This window comes from Lissotriton vulgaris, chromosome 5 (assembly GCF_964263255.1).
Source record: "Lissotriton vulgaris chromosome 5, aLisVul1.2, whole genome shotgun sequence".
NCBI classification, from domain to species: domain Eukaryota; kingdom Metazoa; phylum Chordata; class Amphibia; order Caudata; family Salamandridae; genus Lissotriton; species Lissotriton vulgaris.
The window spans coordinates 30,904,914-30,917,181 of record NC_141693.1 but is presented as its reverse complement, the minus strand read 5'-3'; positions in this window follow the sequence as shown (position 1 = coordinate 30,917,181).

Genomic DNA, 12,268 nt, shown 5'->3' with positions numbered 1-12,268 from the left:
GTCAGGGGGCTTGGGCGCCTGGAGCGGGGCGGGACTTCCGCTTGCTCCAGGAAGTCCCACCTGCCACCACACCACGATTGGCTGCCCGCCGCCGGCCGGGGAAAGAAAGGCAGGCCGAGTGATGGCCGCCCAGGGCTCCCATGAGCTGGGGAGAGCCCCGGGGCCTCCAGGAACAGGATGACAAATGTCGCGGGGCTGCCATGACCAGGAGGGAGCCCCAGAGAGAAAAAATGTCCCAGACCCTTGATGCTCCACCCTAAGTCCCGGTCCCGAGATGGGGGACGGGGTGAAGACCAAAAAGCGAAGCGGGCGCCTTGTGAAGGCGGAGCTCCCATGGTGAGAGAGCCCCGCCACGCACTCCCGTCCACCGAGGAGAGAGCCACAGACCGCCGCAGAGCCGGTGAGTGTGTTTCTCCTAGTACAGGTGTTGCTAGTGAGGTCCTGGTTCCCTGCGTGACCTTTTCCTAACGTGGTTAGGGTTGCGTAGGTGGTACTTACTGGTTACCAGTAGTTACTGGTTGTGTGCTAATTTGTGCTACAGTGATTTTATATTCTATGTTCTAAGTGCTAATTCTACCAAGTGCTAAGTTCTAAAAGTGCATATTCCTGACAGTGGTCCATGTGGCCCTGTCTTGTACATATCCCCTGTAAATTCTGCCCGTGCCTGTTGGCACATTGTAAAGTGTGTGTTTTTATCAAATGTGTTTTGGTGTAATACAAAGGCTATTTTTATATATATAAATAACACTAGGTACCAGAGGGTCTCAAGAAAAGGCGCCCAAGAGTATAAAGAAAATACCCAAGTCACCCGTACCACTAAATCAATGCAACACAGGAGATTCTCAAAGGATGAGGAAATTACCCATCAGTCACCAATCGGATCCGCCCTTCATCATTTGGGATTTTATCCGAACCACCCGTCTGAGAAAATCAGTGCCACACTCAGAGGTCAACCCGGTGGTGAGGGGGTCCCTCAGAGGGTATGGACACTAACAGTGTGGTCTGCCACTCGATGATAATGAGTGGACAAATGCATGGGACTGGGGTGTGCAGTGCAAGAAAAAGTGAGTGAGAAAAAGAAACCAAGACAAAAGAGTGTGTTAAAATTGGTTTAGAAAAGGCACAAGATAATATTTATTCTATGCGTGCCTTAAACACCAAGATTAAAAATATGTGCGACCTTAAGCAGTCTGGTTATGTAGACTGCCTGAGGTGGGGATGGTCAACATGTTTCTGCAATATGGGGACCACTACGTCCTTGCATTCATCAGGACCAAAACTGAACAATTGGAGCTACTGCACAACGTGAAAATAATAATGAGTGAAGTGAAAAGAGTGACACAAGGAAATCTAAAACAAGTGCTTACAGTCACCTGAATAATCCGTGTGCCCTTACAGTCAGTATCAATCACTGTGGAAAGAAAAAGGGATAAGGGGTATGGGTATAGCTATCAATAACTCATGGGCTATGAAGTAAGTCCATAGTCTATGGATCAATCTTAAAATCACACTACAGGAGTTGATCTAAGCGCTCTTAATAATAGAGCCAGTTTTTATACATTTGGGAAGAGACTTCATTTGCCAAATGTCGTGCAGTACTTACCTTGATCTGTAAGGTGGACTGGCCTCACCCCACCTGGCAGCGGCTCAGGGGAAGATGAAGCACCGCTCTAAAAAAACATGCAAGCCACATGTCAGTTACAGTATGCACAGGAAATACAGAACACCTCTCTCTGTCGATAGCCGGTTATCAAATAGGACTTGCATCACTAGTTAATGGTGCCTTTCCCTAAAGTAACCGAGAAAGGACTCCCCCGCATCCACAGAACTCGTACCAGAATGAGACAGCATAGCGGGAAACGGAGGGGCTGCTTAGCGGGAAACGAAGGGGCTCGCCTTACCTTTCCGTCGGTACTCCGGGGCCGGCGTCCTGGCCGACTGGGGAGGTACCGGACGGAAGGCGCGAGACTGATTATAACACACGCTGCTGTTGGTCACGTAATCACGTGGGGCGCTTGAACGCGCGACGTGATTGGTTAAGGGGATCAAGAAATTGCAAACTGCGCGCTCATTGGCTACCCAGCCTTAGACCAAAGATTGGTCATTGACCGACCACGTGGGGAAAGGAGGTAAACAATAACAAAAACGAGCGCATCTAGAGCGAGAATGAGGAGAAACTACTGGACGGATAACGTTTCATCCCGTATCTCTGTTTGCTGGCAAATCACAAATATTACCATATTTGATGTACACACGAAAGAACGCCCTAGCCAGAAAAATATCTGCATAGTGCATTGTCACATAGGTGTCAACAATATAGGTGGGAGAATGAAGAGCCCTTAGGGAGGTGTATCTATGATCAACTAATATATAATCAAGTCCAGCTGAAATGACTTAGAATTGGAAGTTAAAATGAAGAGAACCAAATAAGCATTTCAAGTGAGTGTGTCACATACAATAAAATGAACCAGCCACTGAAGGTATAGATTATAGGGCCAATGTGTTAATCTATGGAAAGGGACAGAAATATGTATTTCTACTGCTAGTACGGTTATATCCGTAGAAATAGATCCAAACGTTACAAGTGAGAGTGTCACCTACAGTATAATGAACAAGTCACTGAAGGTATAGTTAGCACTCTCACTTGAAATGCTTATTTGGTTCTCTTCATTTTAACTTCCAATTCTAAGTCATTTCAGCTGGACTTGATTATATATTATTTGATCATAGATACACCTCCCTAAGGGCTCTACATTCTCCTGATAGAGCGCGCAGGTCACCCGGGTCACTGAGTTTACCAATTTTCCACGCACTGAGCCCAGGCGTGCATACAAATGACAATGTTTCTGCGTGAACCGGGTGAAATCCCTTGCACGCTACTATGGGTAATTCGGGGGGGTGACTTCACACCACTGCTGATCATGTACCTGACTTACCACAGGCACATTACTCCTGATGGATCAGGAGCTAGCAGGGAATAGGTGACAGGGTTCCTAGAAGAAATACACTTTATAAACCAAAATACATTTATCCACACTATATACTGTAAAATGACCACAGACACCTGATGATTTTTAAAGTTTTATCAAAAGATTTTCAGAATGAATATGCCAAGATGATAAGCCAAACACACAATAACACATCAAGTGTTAAAATTAATGCCACTATGTAACTATGGATTAGGGCAAGTACCATTAGAACAATTGAGAACACTGAAAGGAAAAGGGCGATTCACCGCAAACTTAAAATAGGGCAAGGGACATGAAACAGAACCTAATATGAGTACTTAACTAGGCTAGTTATTCTATTCTTACTGAATTTCACTGCAATCATGCTAAGGGAAAGGGGAAAAATTGGAACATACTACTTTAATATGACAATTTAATAATGTCCTACAGGTAGGGAAAAGTGGAACAGTTCTAACAAACAATTGTATATAAGTTGCTTTAAACGGCAATAGGGCAATATCACAGGCAAGAGTGCTTTATTAAGAAAAGGAGAGAGAGAGAGAGAAAGACGTAAACCCACAGATTAATAATTACCTAATTAGGAATGAGGACTAACCCTGGCCACGGGTCAGTTTGGAAAGACGGGGATAAGGACCCTCAAGGAATGGAATACCAGAATGTGAGCAGGTACAGCTCACGGACAGTCAGGACAGGATACCCCTCAGGTTTGGGTCAGGACTGGGCTTCACCAAGGTATGACCAACACCCACAGCTTCGGATGCAACGCCTGCGTTACCCCTCTGTGCCAGTAATCCGCCAGTAACCCCGATTGGGTTTTCGAATTTCCCCAGCAAAAGTGCTTCGCCAGCACTTAGGACTATTTTCCACCCCTAGGGGCTTGTGGAAAAATGTGGACAGAGTGCTCCGCAGCACTCTAGGTTGAGCACCTATAGAGTTCGTAGGGTCAGTGACAGGTTTGCTACTCGGACAAGTCGGACAATTTCCCTAAGCTACACTAGGCCAATTATACCGTTTGGGGACCCTTAGACCACCCACTAATGTTGCAAGTGACAGTTTCCCACATTATGATTGGTCAGGAGAGGTGACTTGGTCATTGTCACCTCCTAGAATTCAGTGTTCCCATCATTACTATTAAAATTTGCACACCCGCCCCTTGGGTTCACGTTCCCAGGCATAGGAATACAGAAGACAATACAAGTGCATAGCATATAGCAACAGTGTTGCTTCGCTCAAGGTAGGATTCAGTCTCCTGGAGAGGGTTCCCAGGCGCATCGGGCTTCAGGAGCCAGCTGGCTTGTTTTAGCTTCTGCGCAGTGAGGTTTCTCCCAGGTCACATGACAGGTTTCAGAGGAGCTTCATCATGGCGTAGCTCATGTGTGCCCCAGCCCCCAGAGACGCGGTACATGAAAAGTAAGCGAGAACAAATTAGAATCATACATAAAAATGATCACACTGTATACCGTGATAGATTTTAACACACCCCTTATTTATAACATCTACAGTATTAAAGTTTAGTGCGAAAAGACAGATAGGCGAAAGCAGCGGTAGCAAGCAGAGAGCGTGGTGAGAGACAAGCGGCCATATTTGTATCAGTGCGCATGAGCAATACAATCCCTCCAAAATGCGAGTGCGTCACATCACATGGGTATGACCGACGCATGCGCAGACTGGATTTCTGCAAAGCAGCCATTTCCTTAGTGCAAGCATTGTGAGGATGAAAAGACGCACAGGCAAGCCTCTCGGGGACACCCGCGTGTTGGGGAAAATGCTAAATAAAGGACGGACAGTTGGATTAATATGATTATACGTTAGGCGAGGTTCATGAGTGGGAGCAAGTCGCTTTACGTGCGAATCCTTGCTCCATCAATCCCCTCTTTGATGATATTTACTATCATCACTACAAAGGAAACAGATGCCAACTTTCATTCTTCCATATCATGCATCTCAATCTCGACAAATTTATTGTTTAATTTTCTTTCGGCTTCTCTATGAGAGTGGTGATTCTTTACCTTTTTGTAGATTTGATTCCTCAATTCTTCTAATTCTAACTCATCAATGTTTCTTTTCACCCCTCTCTTATTCACTGTGTACCTCTTTTTATATTTTTGACATTTACAGCAGATGAGTATGATCAGAACAACCACACCTATTCCGATTATTGGCATCAGTATTTTCCACAGAAGATTTCTACCTAAGTTAGAAAACCAACTACCTATTGAGGAGAGACCTCCAGTCAGTCTCGTCCAGGCACTGTCAACCTCAAATGGTTTGAGCTCTTTTTCCAAATTAGTTATATTCCTTACATATCTTTTAAGTTCGATACTTTTGTCAGGTATATAGGTGCAACAATGTTGCGCCTTCAGCATTCTACAGACTCCGCCCTCTTTCGCCAATAAGGTGTCAAGAGCAAGGCGATTCTGCAAAACCATTGATCTGATCGCAACCATCTCAGTATTGACCAGCAGGAATCCAGCAGCAGTGTCAGTAGATAACCGATCCACTACTGTAGACAATTTGCAGATTCTGTGTGTGTTCAGAACTACCCCCTTTCCAGGTATCAGTGCACTAAAAATATCACCTATGATTTCTCCTACACTCTCACGTTTACTACGCACTAAGCCTTTAGTATCTTCATCATTGCTCCCAGCAGCATTATTCACATGGTATATTTTCGGGAAAACAATGCCAAAGTAGCAGCTTCCATACCAGTGATCCGGCAATTTAAAATAAGCCTTGTTCCCACATATATAATATATTCCGGGAAACACAGGTTCTGACCCATTTTTGAAACCCCAACCTCCAATTACCTTATAATTATGTTCACACTCGCTGGAACCAATGAATACATTGTTATAATATTCTGTCCTTTCTCTATGGAGACAAAGTTTTCCTTTCCGTTCAAAATCCAGCAACAAAGCAGGATTAGCTTCGCCTTGCGAGGTGTTATCCATATGTTCTGCCCACCTAGGGACTCTATCCTTTTCGTCATTTGCCTTTTTCTGAAACTTTTCCCTCCTTCTGTCTGCCATTTTTATAAACATCTTTTCCTGCTCTTGCAAGGAACAGGTCAGATTAGCCTGTCGTGCTTCATTTAAGTCTATATCACCTATAGTCAGAAAATATTCTCCCATATAACGGGTTACCTCGCTTCTAATATGTACAAGGTTCAGGTGTCCTCTAATAGGAAGTTCAGAGAATATTACGTCAGCATTTGAGTAATAGTACTGCAAAGTGCTTCTATAAAACAAGCTTGCCAATATACTACAGGAAATTCCGTAGGTTAAGGGTAAGTGGTGATATGTCACACCTTCAGCTACAGACGTGGGTAGCTTCATGCAGACATAACAATCTTCTATTTCCATAGCTTCTACATAATGCACTAACAAGTTAGCGAAAACATTTAAATGCGTTCGGTTTCTCATCTTGTGAAAGTGCAGTCCACCCTCATCTGATGCTTCTAATTTTGGTTGTGTGTGTCTCAGACTAGCTGGGTTGTCGCGTCGTTCTAAGCTTCGAGGTGTTTCTGCAGTCTGTACAACGTCTGTGTCTAATATTTCAGGTTCAGTAGGGGACAAGTTAGGATCTTTACTTATCATAAAAGGTATAAAGACTGTTAATCCTATCCACATCACTATTAACATAGCTACACTACATAAGCATATTTTACAGCAAGTTTTACAACACCCAAATCTGGACCTTCCAGCTACGGTTGAATCAGACATTTTAGCTTACAGGTGGCTTTTGCAACCCCTCTTTGTCTCTTTCCACCAAAGGCTCACTCGGGTTTTCTCTCAAGGAGGGTCTTCGTCTGAACTCCGATCAGTGATGGACTCTTCGTCACTTTTACCACTGTGGTGGGGCTCATCAATTTCTTCCAACACCAAGTATGTCCATTCAGGGCTCCTATACAGCCGGTTCTGTTTCTTTACTCTGTCGCTCTTTCTCAGCGACTTGCCTCGGGCTGCTTTTCTTTCACTTTCTGCCCTCTTTCGGTCTTTCAGTTTCTCTTCGACTGTCTTTATTCGCAGTCTTAGTCTTTTGACGTATCGGGGTGCACCTTTGTCTCTGTGACTTCCAGTGGTCGAGGAAACTTGGCCTTCCTCGTGTACTCTTTTTATTTCACTTCGTTGTGGCACTTCTGTATCATCAGAGTCTATTTCCCTTCCTGTCTTACTAGTTCCAGGTCTTTCATCTATTTCTTCTGCCTGGTCCTTAAGCTGGCCCTGTTCAGGTTTGCTTTGTATGTTTTCTTTGCTTTCAGGTGAACTGGATTCTGATTCCTGAACACGTTCGTCTATTTCTATCTGCTCTGGTTCATGCACTTCGTTCCCTTCATTTTCTTCTGCATGAACTTCAACTTTGACCACTATCTGTCCCTTTCCAGACTCCGGAGTCTCAGGAGGAGTGTCGATGTCTTGATCTGTCCCTACTTGGCCTACTTCCTGATCAGGTGTGATGTGAGTCTCGTTGACCTGACCTTCGTCCTCGAGTTCTGTCTCACCTGGACTATCCCACTCACTGTCTAGGTAGGAATATTTCCGGGTTCGTATTGGATCATGAACCTGGTCGTCGGCAGGGTACCAATCAACGTTTCGACTTGTGCTCGGCAGTTCGATGTCAGCGAGATCTGGACTCTCTTCGGGAGTCTCCTCAGCGGTGCTGCCTTCAGCTTCAGTTGCGTTTTCTCCGGTTACCCGCTTTGTGTGGCTGGCATGGATCCACTTCGGTACACCAGCACACTTTACAGCAGTAGTGGTGACAAGGATCACTTGTCGTGGCTTTCCCCACTTTGGTCCAAGGCAACTCTTCCGGGTATGTTTCTTTAACACCACCCAATCACCTGGTTGTAGCTTATGTGCTGGAGTCTTGGGCCAGTCGTCAGCTGTCTCTCCAATCTGGTGGGAGAGAGAACGCACTTGGTCACCCAGTTGCTTGCAGTATTCTAGCACCAAATCATCAGTAATGCTTAGCAGTTTGTGTCCAGGTACCCATGCTTGTCGCATCACTCTCCCCATTAGTACCTCATGGGGGCTCAGACCTGTTTTTCGATTCGGAATACTTCTCAGACTCATCAGCACAAGGGGCAAAGCTTCTGTCCAGTTCATTTTAGTGGAATCACACATCTTCGCCAATCTGGACTTGATCGTGCCATTTATCTGTTCAACCACCCCAGACGCCTTGGGATGGTAGGCACAGTGCAGTCTTTGCTTCATTTTAAACGCCTTACAGAGCTCTTCTAGGACCTCGTTGGCAAAATGCCCACCTTGGTCTGTTTCAATCGTCTCCGGAATTCCAAACCTAGGTAACAACTCCCTGAGCAATAATTTGGCTAAAGTCAAGGCATCATTTTTCTTTGCTGGGTAGGCCTCCACCCACGGGGAGAATAGGCACACTATGACCAGGACATACCTATATCCCTTGCATCTGGGCATTGTTATAAAGTCTGCCTTCATCCTGACAAAGGGACCTACTGCCTTTCCGATGGTACTTTGTTCTACTACAGTCTTCTTTCCTGCATTAAATTGCTGACACACTAGGCACCTCTGGCAAAACCTTTCCGCCTGATTCCTGAATTTTGAATTGTAGAACACCTTGTCAAACACACGACACATTGCGTCCCTTCCCATATGTGTGGGTTCATGTATCATCCTGACCATGGGATCTATCAGGCTGTCGGGCAGCACAGGCACTCCAGTTGGGTTTACCACCACACCGTCATTCCTCACTTTGCATTCATTCGTACTCCATCTGCCTTTTTCTTCCCTGTCTGTTGCTTGTTGTAAGTCTTTTAATTCATCCCACGTTGACACATTATCAAACAACATCAGTTGGCAGCTGTGTCCACCCCATAACCCAATTTGGAGGGACATTTGGTGTCGGGCACAAAACTGTGCGATTTGGTCAGCGTATCTGTTCCCGGCTGTCACATCATCATTTCCGGATCTGTGAGCCGCACACTTGACCACAGCCAATTCTTTGGGCAATTGAATAGCTTCCAGTAATTCTTGTACCACCTTTCCATTTCTGATAGGGGTACCTGAGGAAGTCATGAATTCTCTTTGTAACCATAGTTGGCCGAAGTCATGAACAACCCCATAACAGTACTGACTGTCGGTATAAACAGTTATTCTTTTGTTTTTACCCCTCCTACAGGCTCTTGTCAATGCGATGAGCTCTGCTACTTGTGCAGATTTCACCTCGCATAGGTAAGAGGCTTCTATGGTATTTGTCAATGTGACTACAGCATAGGCAGCACACAGACCTCCACTCTCATGTCTTAAACATGAGCCGTCCACAAAGATTGTAAGATCCCCATCAAGCAAGGCTACTTCTCGGATGTCAGGACGGGGCTTAGTGCTGAATTCTGTTAGATCAATGCAGTTATGTTCCATTTCATCCTCGGCGTCTACATCCAGAGGAACAGGTAACAGAGTTGCAAGGTTTAAGACATTGCACCGAGAAATTGTTACATTCTCAGCACCAATCAAAATTCTCTCATATTTAGTCAGCCGACTAGGTGTGAGATACTGGGTCTTGGTTCTTGTCAGTAGAATTACAACAGAATGTGGAACATATACAGTGACAGGGTGTCCCATGACAATATTCTCACTCTGTTCTAGACTGACGCAAGTAGCAGCTACTGCCTTCAGGCATCCGGGCAATCCAGCAGCCACCGGATCTAGAGTGGCCGAGAAATAGGCCACGGGACGCCTGACCAGCCCATGCTCCTGGGTCAGGACTGAGAGCGCACAATTTTCTCTTGTATCACAGAACAGTTCAAAGTGCTTGGAATAGTCAGGCATTCCCAATGCAGGAGCGGTACATAGACAATTTCGCAATGTTACCCAAGCGGACATGCTTTCACTGTCCCAACTGACTGGGTCTTCTACTCCTTTCTTGGTCATTTTTATCAAAGGTTTTGCTAGAGTTGCGAATCCCACAATCCACTGCCTGCAGTACCCTACAACTCCCAGAAACATCCTCACCTCTTTCTGAGTTCGGGGTAGGTCCATTGCTTTAATTATCTTGATCCTTTCTGTGGTGACTTTTCGGATCCCTTTCTCTAGCTGGTGCCCCAGATATTTTACTGAGTTTTTACAGAACTGTAATTTGTCAGGGGATACTTTATGTCCTCCCTTTCCTAGGTGATTCAGCAAGGCGATAGTGTCGGTGACACAGTCAGTTTGAGTTTTAGACGCCACTAAAAGGTCATCTATGTACTGCACCAAAACAGACTCTCTTGGCAGGACTAGAGATTCAAGGCATTTCTTTAAGATCTGGTTAAAAATCGATGGACTTTCAGTGTACCCTTGAGGGACACGATTCCAGACATAGATATGGCTGTCAAATTCAAAACTAAAAAGGAACTTGCTTTCTGGATGCAATGGGATGGAAAAGAAGGCATGGCACAGGTCAATGACAGTGAACCATTCCGCATTCCAAGGAATCTGATATAGGATCACTGCAGGGTTGGGCACAATGGGACAGCAAGGTACAACAATTTGGTTTACCTTGCGCAGGTCCTGCACTACTCGGTACTTTCCACTAGGCTTTTTAATCCCAATGATGGGTGAATTGCAGGGACTGCTCATTACTTCCTGTATGATGTCTGCTTCGAGCAATCTGTTAATTTCAATTGCGACTCCTGCTTTTACTTCTGCACTCATTTTGTACTGTCTTGTTCTGGGGTATACAGCATTTGTTTTTATCGTTATTTTAACTGGGTCCACATTTGCCATTAAGCCTACATCTTTTCCCGTGAAATCCCATACTTCAGGTACCACTCTTAACTGGAGCTCTTCAGGTAAGTCTTCCACGGACAAGGGTTTAATATCAGAGTCAGGTCTCACTAACATCAGTTTATACAAGCCATCTTCATCGGGGGTCTGGATTTCGACACCTTTTGGTGTGCAAAAGATGGTGCAGTTCATTTTGCACAACAAGTCACGTCCTAGCAGGTTCACAGGACTAGAATCACAGACCACAAATCTGTGCATTTCTTTAAAATTTCCTATGGAGATTTCCATAGGTTCAGTCACTGGAGTACTTATTATTTGATTGGAGACACCCACTACTTGTATTGCTTCTCCCGAGAGGGGTAGGTTAGGAACATCCACTGTTCTCACAGTGGACCGGGTAGCACCAGTGTCCAACAGAAAGGTGACGTCTTTTCCCTCAACCTTTCCTTCAATGTATGGTCCAGTCTGGTCTACCGGTAAGGAGGCGCCAAGCACGCACTCCTTGTCCTCCCCTCTCAGGCCCCGTCAATCTTGTTCATCACAGAGGAAAGAATCGTTTAACAGGTACTGTGGAATTGCTGCATTGCTTTCATTCTCTCCTTCCCATATTTCCGCCCTTTCATTCTGCTGGCCCTGATTCTTATAATTCTGTCTAGGAGCGCGAGGTACTGGAGGTAGCTTTACCTGTTGCTGGTTCTTTCTTGTCCCCTCTTTCTGCACCTGTGGATTTAAACCAGTTATAGGGGCATTACCGGCCTGTAGGTGTGGACACTCGTCTCTCCAATGCCCTATCTGGCCGCACCCGTGGCAAGGAAACTTTTTCATAGCTTCTTCCCGACTCATTTTTTGTACGGGGCTTCCCTCCTCCCCCAGCATTGGTACTTTGGGCATTATTATTAGAATTCAATTTACTTAACTGTTTTTCTTGCTGTTCAGCCAATTTCACTTGTGCCCACATAACCTTCTCCTTGAGGGCTTTCTTCTTATTCTCGATTTCATCCTCGCAGTACTTTGCGTATTTTAGGACATCATCTATGGGCTTTCCCTGCCAACTTATTTTATTATCTCGAATCCATTGGGATATTTCAGGTCTTAATCCTAGCACGAATCTGTAACTGAAATGGGTCATGTCCTTCATGTCCACATTATCGATACCACTGTAAGTTTTGAATACTTGCAGTAACCTTTCATAAAAAAAATGGACAGTTTCATCGCGTTCTTGGGTGGTTCTATCTATCCTGGTCCAATCTGTTTCCTTTGCGGGCACCTTTTTCTTGAGGTAGTGTATAACTTGATCATACTTCCTCATTACTTCAGGCGAGGGAGCTCCTGTTTTGTCGTCTCTTGCATATTCCTCACTGGGCCAATCAATTTCAATTTTGCAGTCGGTCCACAAATCTACTGGAACCACAATGTCGAAAAACCCATCCAGGTCTTTCAAAAGACATTTCTGAACTTTTACGAAACGTCTGTACCAGTCGACTGGTTTCTCCCGTAATTTCGGGAAGTCATTAGTAAATGACACAATATCCTGTCGGGACCAAGGAACATGGACATACT